Source organism: Macaca thibetana, chromosome 4 (genome assembly GCF_024542745.1).
Source record: "Macaca thibetana thibetana isolate TM-01 chromosome 4, ASM2454274v1, whole genome shotgun sequence".
NCBI lineage: Eukaryota > Metazoa > Chordata > Mammalia > Primates > Cercopithecidae > Macaca > Macaca thibetana.
In genome coordinates, this window is record NC_065581.1 from 81,128,942 (window position 1) to 81,141,548 (window position 12,607).

Here is a 12,607-nt window from a genome sequence, read left to right on the forward strand (position 1 = left end):
TTGAGAAGAATTTTCACTAAGTTAAACTCCTAGAGAACTGGGCTGTGAGATGGAATCAAAGGTTCACAATACTACCTCCCTCATGGTTTAGTCAGACCACACAAGATCTTTCCTATTTTTTTGTTTTTCTTAGAGTTTCACCCTTTCTGCCCAGGCTGGAGTGCAATGGCGTAATCTCGGTTCACTGCAACCTCTGCCTCCTGGGTTCAAGTGATTCTCCTGCCTCAGTCTCCTGAGTAGCTGGGATTACAGGCATGCACCATGATGCCCAGCTAATTTTATATTTTAGTAGAGACAGGATTTCACCATGTTGGCCAGGCTGATCTCGAACTCCTGACCTCAGGTGATCCATCCACCTCAGCTTCCCAAAGTGCTGGGATTATGGGCATGAGCCACCACGCCAGGCCACAAGATCTTTCCAAAGGAGAAAATGGCAATTTCACTCTTCTTTGTAAGACTGATTTTTAAGGCAATCACAGTTTCTGTCCTATCCACTAGTACTTCACTCTACACCTAAAGATTGTTAACTCCCCAAAATAATTATATATGAACCAGGTGGAAGACTATCAGAAGCAACATGAGTCCTGGAAGGTGTCGTTTCCTTAAGTAAAGTTCTATGAGGGGAAACCGGAACAAGAGGGTTATTAGCAGTTTATGCTAAGGGTTTATAACATTCATGCTTTCAGGGTTTTTTTAGAATGTGAGAAAACCAGGCTTGAGAAAATCATATCTTAGATAATCCATGCTAGGAAAAAAACAAACACTGGGAATTTAATTACGAGTTGTACACATGACCCATCTAGGTATACATCTGAAAAGGAATTAGAACAGCACCCAAACAGGCAAAGAATAGGGCCAAAGACAGTTTATATACCTGTCTGTTGAGAAGATCAGGGCGAGGTTACTCCTCATTCAAAACAGCAAATTTTAAAAATCCAAAATAAGATTTATTCTAGCATAATACAAACATATAAGGAAAGGAGGAATATCATTCCAAGGATCCTAGAGGAAGAGCAAAGCTGTTCTCATTGGTTTTAATTTGCACTTGTCTGATGTCTAACCAAGTTGAACATGTTAACACTTGCTCATTGGCTATTGGTATATTGTCTTCTGTAGGATATCTGTTTAATATTTTGCCCATTTTTAATTGGGTTGTTTTTATATTGAGTTGTAAGCTTTATGTATTCTGGATACAAGACCTTGGTCAGATATGTTTTGTGAACATTTTATTTGAATTTGTGATAAATCTTACATGCATTTTTGCAGTTGTTATTGCTTAGTTCAAGAATAAGCTTAGAGAAATATGTCAATTTAAGTTTGACCAAAATAAAGATGTAAAATAAGTAATAGTACATGCAGCAACTGTGAAGTTGATGTGTGAATAACTGAAACAAGGAAGAACTCCAATGGCAGAATGGGGAGAACTTTTGGAGCAGATAGACCTGAAAGGTAAGCAAGTAATGACAAACAGGGCCATGATGAGACACCTTCAAGTTTTGTCCAATAATATACACATTAAATCATGCAAGTCATAATTCTAGCCATGAAGGCAAAGAACATACAGACATTGCATAAGCTTGGCTAGGTTAGGAGAAACAAACCACTTACATGTTGTAGTACATTTTGTTCATTGCTTTATAAACCAAAAAGTATCTGAGACAGGTCTCAATCAATTTATAAGTTTATTTTGCCAAGGTTAAGGACATGCCCAGAAGAAAAAAAACACAAAGTCACAGAAACAGTCTGTGGTCTGTGCCTTTCTCCAAAGATGAATTTAAAAGCTTAAATATTTAAAGGGGGAAAGTGGGCTGCAGGGGAAAAAGGGAAGGGATAGTAATCCCCTTGTTGCAAGAGAAAAGGAACAGGTAGGGGAATAGTCAATTATGTATTCATCTCATGCTCAGTAAATCAGCACTTTACCTAAGATAAGGTGAACACAGAGTAGCTATTTGGAGATATTTATCCTTTTATATGTAGCTATTTGCTTAGGAACAAAAGGAAAGGTAGCATCTTGCATGACACAGCTTTCAGCTTAATTTTTTCCTTTTGGCATAGTGAATTGGGGTCCAAGTTTTTCTTTTCCTTTCACATTTATCCCCCTTTTCATTTTAAAATCTTTCAGAGAAGGCATTTTAAAAGAACTGATTCTCTGGTCTTGGCTTTTGCCTGATCTTTTATGACTATGACAGTTTATTCCTAGATGGATAGGTCCCATGTTGTTAGGCAAGCTCATTTTTAGTAGGTTGTGAAATCCCACATCCCATGAAGTAGAATTAGGGGGAGTAAGGGAGAAAGAGAACAGAGAAAAAAGGAGGAAATGAGAAACAAAAAAGGGAGAACAATCCTAGAAAACTGATATAGGCATATTACCCTGAAGTCCATGTATCAGTAGGCAGGTATGAAAATGGTTTATGTATATAAATACGTTGCTGTTATTTTCCATTGAAGTTTAAGTTGTCTAGCTTCAGTTCACAGGGCTTTAAGAAAAGTGCAGCTTAATTTTTTTTTTATCTGTGCCCACAGATACCTGAATGAATTTGGTTAATTCCTCCCTTTTTGAGGTCCCAAGAAAACTTGGGGTTCCTGGACCTGTCAGAAAGTGACATTCCTTACTTACCAGAAGTTAGAACCCCATAAAGGACAAGATATGAGGCCAGCTTTTCCAAGGGGCTTTTATCAGTTCCGTAAGTCAGCCTCATTTTCTCAAGGCCATCTGAAACTATGTCATTCCAGTCAAAATCTCCATAAAATAACCATGTGTCCCATTGTGTCTGGTTATGAAATAAATTCTTATTGAACTTATGCAAATAACTATATTGCCATAAGTTAAGAATACTCACAAATAGTTTCCAAATGTTTGAGGAATTAGGAAAAAAGAAATTATGTTTTAAATCTTGCTTATTAGAGTATACTTTACTCAATTTTTGAAAGCTATAAATAGCTTAAAAGAAGAGAAAGTTTTCTTGACTCTGACAAAACAAAAAGAATCAGCAAATGTTTTAAACAAGTTATAAAATGGTATTTCAGTATCTATTCAGTTCTGTTCTGCTTGATATTGGATCAGTAAACTTCTTGAATACATTCAGCTCTCCATAAAAGTTCTGGAAGTTTTTCACTCTATTCCAATGGCACAATTTCTTTTTTTATCTTTTTTTTTTTTAAGACAGAATTTCACTTGTTGCCCAGATGGGAGTGCAATGGCATGATCTCAGCTCACTGCAACCTCCACCTCCTGGGTTCAAGTGATTCTCCTGCCTCAGCCTCCTTAGTAGCTGGGATTACAGGGGCCCACCACCATGCATGGCTAATTTTTTGTATATTTAGTAGAGACAAGATTTCACCATGTTGGCCAGGCTGGTCTTGAACTCCTAACCTCAGGTGATCCACCCGCCTTGGCCTCCCAAAGTGCTGGGATTACAGGCATGACCCACCATTCCTGGCCCAATGGCACAATTTCTAAATTTATCAGAAACCTATATTTAAGAATACTCCTTAAATACACCATTTCATATCTGGCAATACTTCCTGTATGATTTTATTATACCAAGTAAGCCAAATATGTCTCTTTTGGACTTCAGGGGACCTAATATCAAAAAAGTAATGAGGTCAAAAAGATTGAATTTAGAATTTGATTTTGGAATGTTTTTCAAAAAACAAAAGTTTAAAACACTTGATATCACAAAATAGGATCACAGGTCATTGTAAAATAAGTCATTCATTTAGCCAAAGTGATAATTGAAAGATTTGGAAAAAATAAAAGAAGCAAAAACTTTTAGAGAGAGGAGACTTACTTTCCCAAATTATAAGCCATAAGAAAGATAGCATGAGGCCAATTAAATCTGTCTGTCAAATCTTATAAAAAAATCTATGAAGCTTTAATCATCTTGACCATAATATATAACTTCTATAAACATTTTTATAACCTTTGTTTTTTATTAAAAAGTCAGTTGTCAGTTAATGCTCCAAGAAAACCCTGTTAATCTGACACAGGTGCCCAGATGCTGATCTTTCATCAGTGTGCCTTTGATATTAATGTTTAATTCATAGAGAAACTCTGAACTAATGTTATCTCTCAAAATTGGCCCTTACAATCTCACACACCCACCACTTCTGTGATAGTCCCTGGGCCTAGAGGGGTTGAATAGTTTTCATTTATGGCGCTGTATATCACGAATGTACTTTATTTGATTGCCATCTTCTCTCAAGTCTGAAGATGATAATTTAACAGCTGTCACTGTTTAAGATTTAGCAGAACTTGGTGTCCTTTTTAGATCTGGGAGTGAAAGCCCTATAACTTAACAGCATGAGGACTTTAAAAGCAATACAGAAAGTTATATGGATGTAATAAACTTATTTTTTAATCTCAATTTTCTAGGCAAATAAAAAATTTACTAACAATGACATAGGAATTATTTCAATAAAACATAAAATCTGTTAGGTTGGTTACCAAAAGGAAAAAAAAAAAAAAAAAAAAAAAGAACTTCTGCAGTGTGATTGCTTTTCATTATGGGGAGTCCATTTGGATAATCTGCAAGTCAAAATGAATGAAGATGGTACTTGAATTAGACAGACATAGGAAGAGTGTATCCTGGGTCATAAGTGAAAGTTTTTGATTTCATAAAGTCAAGAGCCCAGAATGTTATGTTGGAAGAAAACATTTCCTTTAGAACTTTAAGATAAAATGTTTTTAGCATCAGGCCACAACATCAGTTAGAACCTAAGGAAAAAAGGTTACAGGAGCCGATGAAAGAGTTGAAGAAGAAAGTTATTATCTCAGGCCTTCTCAAAGGGTAAACAAAGCTAAACACCGGGAGATGCAATAAAAGTTTAACTTTTGGGTTTAAAAAATTAAAATCTCTTGTAATTTTATTAAAAATAAATCAGTACTTTTTAATATCTTTTATTAAGAGTAAATCAATTTCCTTTTAATTATAGCCAACTTGATCACATAGGTTTTTTTCATAAATTCTGTTTTTACAAACCCTATTACAATTTACACAAACCATTTATGACATGCTTGGACTTCCTATATTATCCTAAGCATTTTTTTTTTCTTAAATAACCAGGCATTTTATTTTAGGCCAAAAAATTTATAATACAAAATTGTTTCTCATGTAAAATTATATTCCTTTTAATATTCCTTACCAAAAATACCTCTTTATATTTACAACTTTCTTGACATCTCTCAATGATTTCTTTTACGTTGTTTTATAAATAATCTTTAAATAACCTTTGAAGTAGACAAAAATTATTTTTTAATAAGAACACGTTATTTTTTAGAAAAATGTTTTCCTATAATTTTTAAAAAATATTGGAAATGACCCATTTAATTAATATTTATTGTTAATTTAACTTCAAATTCTAAACTATATGTTTTTTGTAAGCATTTATTCCATTATACTTACCTAATCAATTAATTTCTTAATAGTTTACCTGGGTTCGTTATGAACACTATGATAATCATCATTTAAAGTTATTTCCCTTATCCATTTTTGTAGCCTATGGATTTCAGGTGTTTACCTAAGTAAGAACCTTAAGGTTAAATAAATGGGTGGTGCAGGAGTTGCCAATAATTCAAGATTTAACTGTTTTAGTTAAACCAATTGAAACCAGCCTTGTTGTCTGGGGTGTCACCCAAAGTTCTTGGTCTCATGTCTGAGGAAATCAAAGACCCGGACACTCCAAAGGTGAAGTTAGAGCAGAATTTTAATAAGCAAAAGGAAGAAAGCTCTCTGGTACCAAGAGGGGTCCTAGAAAAATGGGTTGCCATTTTACGGTGAAATGCAAAGGTTTTTATAGACAAACTGGTGGGGAGGTGTGTTTCATTTATATAGTGCACAAAAAAAAAAAAAAAACAGGAGTAGGTGTATCATTTGCATAAGGCACAAATTTCTGACAGTCTTCACCCCAACCTTTCTAGTGCACATGTGGGCTCCTTAGCCTGAGTTACTCCATGTCGTTTATCTCTTCCTACTGTGTATGTTTGAAAAAAAAAAAAAGAGAGAGAGAGCGTCATAACCCTCCATGGTGGATGTGCCTGATCCAGGGTTGCTCTTCTTATCAGTGCTGCTTTAGGCACTCCCCCTGTGCAAGCCGCCTTGTCTAGAGTATTTCAAAGAAGGGAGAGGAATGTGCTCTACTGGGGCTCAATATGTATCAGCAAAACTTGCAGATCACACACAAGGTCCCATTCTGTGTTAGAACTTGCCTGCCTTATCTGTATTTGCAGCCTGATCTTTCAGGCTGCTCTTTGCTAAAAGAGAAATGACTTATTGGGCTGCTTTTTGTTAGAAGAGAAGCTGCTTTTTGTTAGAAGGGAACTATACTGAGGACTCTTGTCCTAACTATCTGCCTAGTTGATTTCTTTCTCTCTTCTCTCACAGTAATATTAAATTTCTTATTTATCATAAAATTACACAAGATAAAATTCTCTTTTGGGCTGCATTTACAGCTTTATAACTCTTGCCAAATCTTGACACCTCATAATATTTAGCAGAGATAAATAGAACACTTCCTAGCCAATAAATCTAAACAATAATGTAGGCTGACAATTCTGAAGACATTTCTAATTTGATTTTACCAATAACTTTAAAGCCAGCTTCTTTATTAACAATTTACTTATGTCACGTGAACTTGCAAAGCATTTTGGCTCATTCACTTAATTCCTGAGTAGTCCTTTATTTCTAATCCAATTTACTACCTTGTGGCCACAACATGTAACAAAACACATGTATGTACACCTTAACTCACCTAAGCACACATACACATATGTACAGATAAACACATCTAAGCACATATACATACTCATACAAATAAACATCCTATAGCTTTTACTTCAGAACTCTACCCATGAGATATTAATACAGACTTACCAGTTTACCACAAAATGGCTGGATGCAAATAGTGGTTTTTGTCTCAACACCAGTAGAAAGGTCCTTTAAACTGGAAAAAAAAAAAAAAAATACCGTTTCTTAAGCAAAAATCACATCCTCGTTGTTTTTTTTACAAACTTCACCAAAACCACATCTTATTCTCCTGCTGTTCTAACTCTCAGTAACCCTAATTCCCAGGGAAAACATAGGATTACTTAATTTGACATAACATGACCTTAAGATTTTAAATTGCTGGAGAAAATTTTGAGACTAAATTAACCAAATTAATCTTACCAAAGATTACTAAAGTCATGTGAACTGAAAAGCCTCTGAGCTAGCTTCTATTAGTACAACAAATGTTTACTTTTCTTTAAACCAACTAATTAAATGTCTTTCATATAATTGGTACTGAAATATTATTTTCACATGACACATATGAACATATAGACATAACAGACTCAGAGGCAGATCTTATAGATTTAAAATTTTTCATTTGCCTGTATTCAAAAATTTTCTCTTCCCTACTTTAGACTATTAACCTCTTCATTATCTGTTCCATGTCCTAAATAATTGTTAACTAGGTAACTCTAAATTTACATCTCCAAAGATGTGAATTAGGTGAAACAAGGTAGAAAATGTACATCTCAAAGGCACAGAATTAGATCTAAACAAAGACCAGTTTCGTTATGTAAACTTTAAGCTATTGTCTTACCCCTAGTTAAAGTTCCTAATGGCTTAGGTGCAGAGACAGAGATGCCCTTACAAAATGGAAATTTCCTTTAAAGATATAAATTTCCATTACAAAGAATTTTATTAAAGTGATTTGGTTTGATAGGTGGTATTTCCAACTTAGCTGCTTAATTAGATTACTGGCTTTAGGGTGGAGGCCTTTAAGAAATGGGGTGAAGAAAGTATACAGGATTTTCTTATCTAAACATTAAAAACAGAAAGAGTAGTCGTCCCCTGTAGTAATGACCATTTCCTGTAAACTGCCCTCAGCCACCCCTAACATTGTAGCTCTCATGCGGCATTATACACACCAAAGGCAAATACTCTCACAGTACAAGGCAATCTCTGGTACTCCCAAAAGACAAAGAAACCAGGTTATGCAATACAAGAAAGAAGAGCTTTAGACCTGAGAAGAATCAGCACATGACTCTTGAAACTCCACAGTGAAAGCAAACAGCTCAAAAAGGGGTGATTGGTACCTTAATTCTGAGTTCTTTAAGGGGTCTGAGTCATTAGAAGTCTTCTCTTTTTTTTTTTCACTTGGTACTGAAGATGGCAAAAGGAGGAGATGTTAGATATGAGTTCTAAATTTCTTTTCAAATAATATGTCAGTATGTTCAATTATTTGCCTTCAACTTTTAAACTTAACTTCCTCCTAAAGCAATCTTTTTCGATTACCTGCTCTACCCTGACTCATTTCAATCACCTGCACCATCCTGACTCATTACGTTTACCTGCTCCACCCTGACTCATTCTGATTACCTGCTACCTGTTCCACCCTGACTCATTCTCCACCCTGCAGAACCACTTTTCCCGCCAAACCACTCAACCCCCGCCCCGTCACGCTCTTTAAATTAGCCAATTGGAATTAGTTTATCCTGTGCAGTCTAACCCTAGCCAATAGGGGAACGACACAGCAGCAGGGGCTACGTGCATCAGGGATAAGAACCCCTTCCTCTCCCTTGTCCAACTGTGCCTCACCATTGCTCCATCTGTAAGGGCACACTCTTCTATAGGAGTACCTTGTCTTGCTGAGAATTAAAAAGAAAATGTTATATTCGAGTGCTATTTCTTTTGTGGCACCAAAACTTTATTTATAACAACAAATAGAGTAGAAGATAAGTAAATGAGAGGACAATTTTTAAAGAAAGGAAGTTAACAGAGAAACCGCGTGCCTCTTTTTTCTTTTTTGCAGCTGCATGGAATTTTAGTGAATCCAGAGGCCTTGTTCCCCATAATTTGGAATTCTCATTCAAATGTGACCAAGTCAGGTAGAGTTAATCAAATCTGATGGAAGAAGACCAAAATAATAAAACAAATATGATTACTGAGGACTTTTAATGGTAAGGAGAAATTAAGACCAGTTACTTGTTAATCTTAACTTTCAGTCACTAAAGAGAATTTTCAAGACAAAAATCCAATTGAGCTACTTACCTAGGAATAAGCGCAGGTTGAACACGGCTCTCCACCATCTATGAGGCAGGAAAAAACTCGTTCTACTGTTGGAATGGAGCAGAAACTCCAGAAAGGAGTTGCTGGCCCTCCATCATCATGGAAACAGGAAAACTAACCTTCCTTGTTGGAAGTGAGTAAAACTCCAGGAAAGGAATTATAAAGCAAAATGAACCTTAGACCTCAGCCAAATTTGGGGAGAGGAATGATTCTCTGAAGGGATCTCCCAGATCTCAGCAAATTGTATTATGGTTTGAGCAATAAAGATAGACCAAGCTGGTACTAAGCAAGGATAGATTTGTCAACGATCAAGCCACCTCGTCTCTTCCACTGGCCACCAGTTTATAAACCAAAGAATATCCTGACAGGTCTCAATCAATTCAGAAGTTTATTTTGCCAAGGTTAAAGACATGCCTGGAAGAAAATAACATGGACCCACAGGAACAGTCTGTGGTCTGAGTCTTTCTCCAAAGATAAATTTGAGGGCTTCAATATTTAAAGGGAAAATGTAGGCTGGAGGGGAGAGAGGTAGGGCATAGAATCCCCAAGTTGTAAGAGAAAAGGAGCAGGTACAGGAATAGTCAATTATGTATTCATCTCTTGCTCAATAAATTGGCACTTTATGTAAGATAAGCAACCTCTGGAGATATTTAACTTTTTCTCTCTAGCTATCTGCTTAGGAACAAAAGGAAAGGCAGCTTCTTGCATGACTCAGCTTTCAGCTTCATTTGTTCCTTTTGGCATAATGAATTGGGGTCCCAAGTTATTTTTCTTTCACATCTTTATATCAACTGGGAACTAGGAAGTAAAGCTAAAAATGTGTTGGCAACTTTCTTTTTCAAATTCAGAGTTTATGTTCTGACACAGAATTTTCTGATTAGCCCTCTTAAGCCATGGTGATTGGAACAGCAAGGGGACTGTTTTTATTGTAGTGTCTACATCTACACAGTCAGCCTGTGTAGATGTCCTTAAAATAAGCAAGAAAAGCAGACGGAGATGAAATTGGAGAGAGGGAGAGAGAGGGAGGGGGAGAGAGAGAGAGAGAATGCTGCATTACAATTCTATTTCCTCATTTAAAACATGCTGAGAAAAGCAGTTATTTGTGCTCTGCAGTTGCTCTTTAAACATGTGTAAAGGAAAAGCCTGAAATTTTTAGTAAAATACATCCAAGTGTTTGTTATGCTGAGGGTTTCCACATTCTGAGCAAGTTATTTTATTTATACAAGAATTGTCACAGGCAATTCTCAGAATAGCCACCTACTTAAGGAAAAAAATCACAGAAAATCATTACACAACATCTAGGTTTTGTTACATTTCATATATTTTGTGGTATTTTTAAATATACATACTTGTCATATTTTAAAATATTGAATTTATTATTCTAAACTGAGGTGGAAATTCTGCACAATAAACCATTAGAAGAAAGTACGCTCTCCCTCAACTAGTTAGGAAATGGCAAAGGAAACCAAAGACAGGGTTTCCTGCACTCAAGGTAGTTTCAGGAAGAGTACAGATTCAAAAGTACTACGAGAAAGTGCCACCTGTGCACTCAGTAATGAAACCCTGGAGCTCTGTCCTATTGTGCCAGAATGACTCTCTCAGATAACTACCAGTTCCCTCAAGCCCCAACATACAAGCTTGGGCTGCAGAGGAAGGCCTTACATTTGCGCAAGAGGTGTTCTGTGAGATGTAGAGCAACATTCTTGGAGGTGTGGTCACACCTAAATATTCTATTTTTTGTTCTCTTGGCCAATAATAATGGCTCATGTTTCTATAGTGCTTTTCTTTTTCTAATTTTTAATTTTTATGGGTACATAGTAGGTATACATATTTATGGGATATATGGAATATTTTGGTACAGGCATACAATATGTAATCATCCCCTTAGGGTAAATGGAATACCTGTCACTTCCAGCATTTATCCTTTGTGTTACAAACAATTTCATTACACTCTTATTTTTAAATGTACAATTATTATTGACTGTAGTAACCCTGTTGTGCTATAAAACACTAGGTCTTATTCATTTTTTTCTACTTTTTTGTATCCATCAACCATCCTCACTTCCTTCCAATCTTCTCACTACACTTCCCAACCTGTGGTAACCATCCTTCTCTCTATCTGCAGGAGTCAATTGTTTTAATTTTTAGCTCTCACAAATAAGTGAGAATGTGCAAAGTTGGTCTTTCTGTGTCTAGCTTATTTCACTTAATGTAATAACCTCCAGTTCCACCTATGTTGTTGCAAATGACAGGGTCTTCTTTTCTTATGGCTGAATATACTCCATCATGTACATGTACCACATTTTCTTTGTCCATTTGTCTGCTGATGGACACTTAAGTTGGTTCCAAATCTTAGTTGTTGAAAATAATGCTTTAATAAACATGGGAGTGCAGATATCTGTTTAATATCCTGATTTCATTTTTGGGGGGTATTACCCAACAGTGGGATTGTTGGATCATATGGTAGCTCTATTTTTAGTTGTGTGAGGAACCTTTAAACTATTTTCTAGTGGTTGTAGTAATTTACATTCCCACCAATTACCAATGTAGTAATTTACATTCCCAATGTTCAAGGGTTCCCTTTTCTCCATGTCTTCAACAGCATTCGTTATCATCTATCTTTTGGATAAAAGCCATTTTAACTGAGGTGAGATGATATCTCACTGCAGCTTTGATTTGCATTTCTCTGATGACCAATGATGTTGAGCACCATTTCATATAACTGTTTGCTATTAGCATGTTGTCTTTTGAAAAACGTCTATTCTAGTATTTTGCCTATTATTAGATTCTTTTTCTATTGAGTTGTTTGTGCTTGTTATATATTCTGGTTTTTACTCCCTTGTCAAATGGGCAATTTGAGAATATTTTCTCCCATTGTGTGGGTTGTCTCTATTGTTTCCGTCACTCTGCAGAAGCTTTTTAAGTTGATGTGATTCCATTTATCCATTTTTGCTTTTGTTGTCTGTGCTTGTGGGCATTACTTAAGAAAATTTTTCCCCAGATCAATGTCCTGGAGTTTTTCCCCAGTGTTTTCTTGTAGGAATTTCTTTGTATAAGGTTTTATATTTAAATCTTTAATCCATTTTATTTTTGTACATGGCAAGAGATAAGTGTTTACTTTCATTCTTCCACATATGGATATCTAGTTTCCCCAGCACCATTTATTGAGACTGTCCTGTCCCCAATGTATGTTTTTGGAGCCTTTGTCAAAAATGAGTTCACTGAAGATGTATGGATTTGTTTTAGCATTATCTATTCTGTTTCATTGGTTTATGTGTCTGTTTTTATACCAGTACCATGCTGTTTTGGTTAATATAGCTCTGTAGTATGATTTGAAGCGGTAATGTGATTCCTATAGTTTTGTTCTTTTTGCTCAGAATAGCTTTGACTATCCTGGACTTTTTGTGGTTCCTTAAAAATGTTCAGATTGTTTATTTTCTTCTTTTTTTTTTCTGTCCTATATTTATTAATACAATTTCATCATCATCATCATATTTTCTTTTTTTTGTAGTTTTGTATTACATTTTATTTCTTAAAATTTAAAAACTATGTTT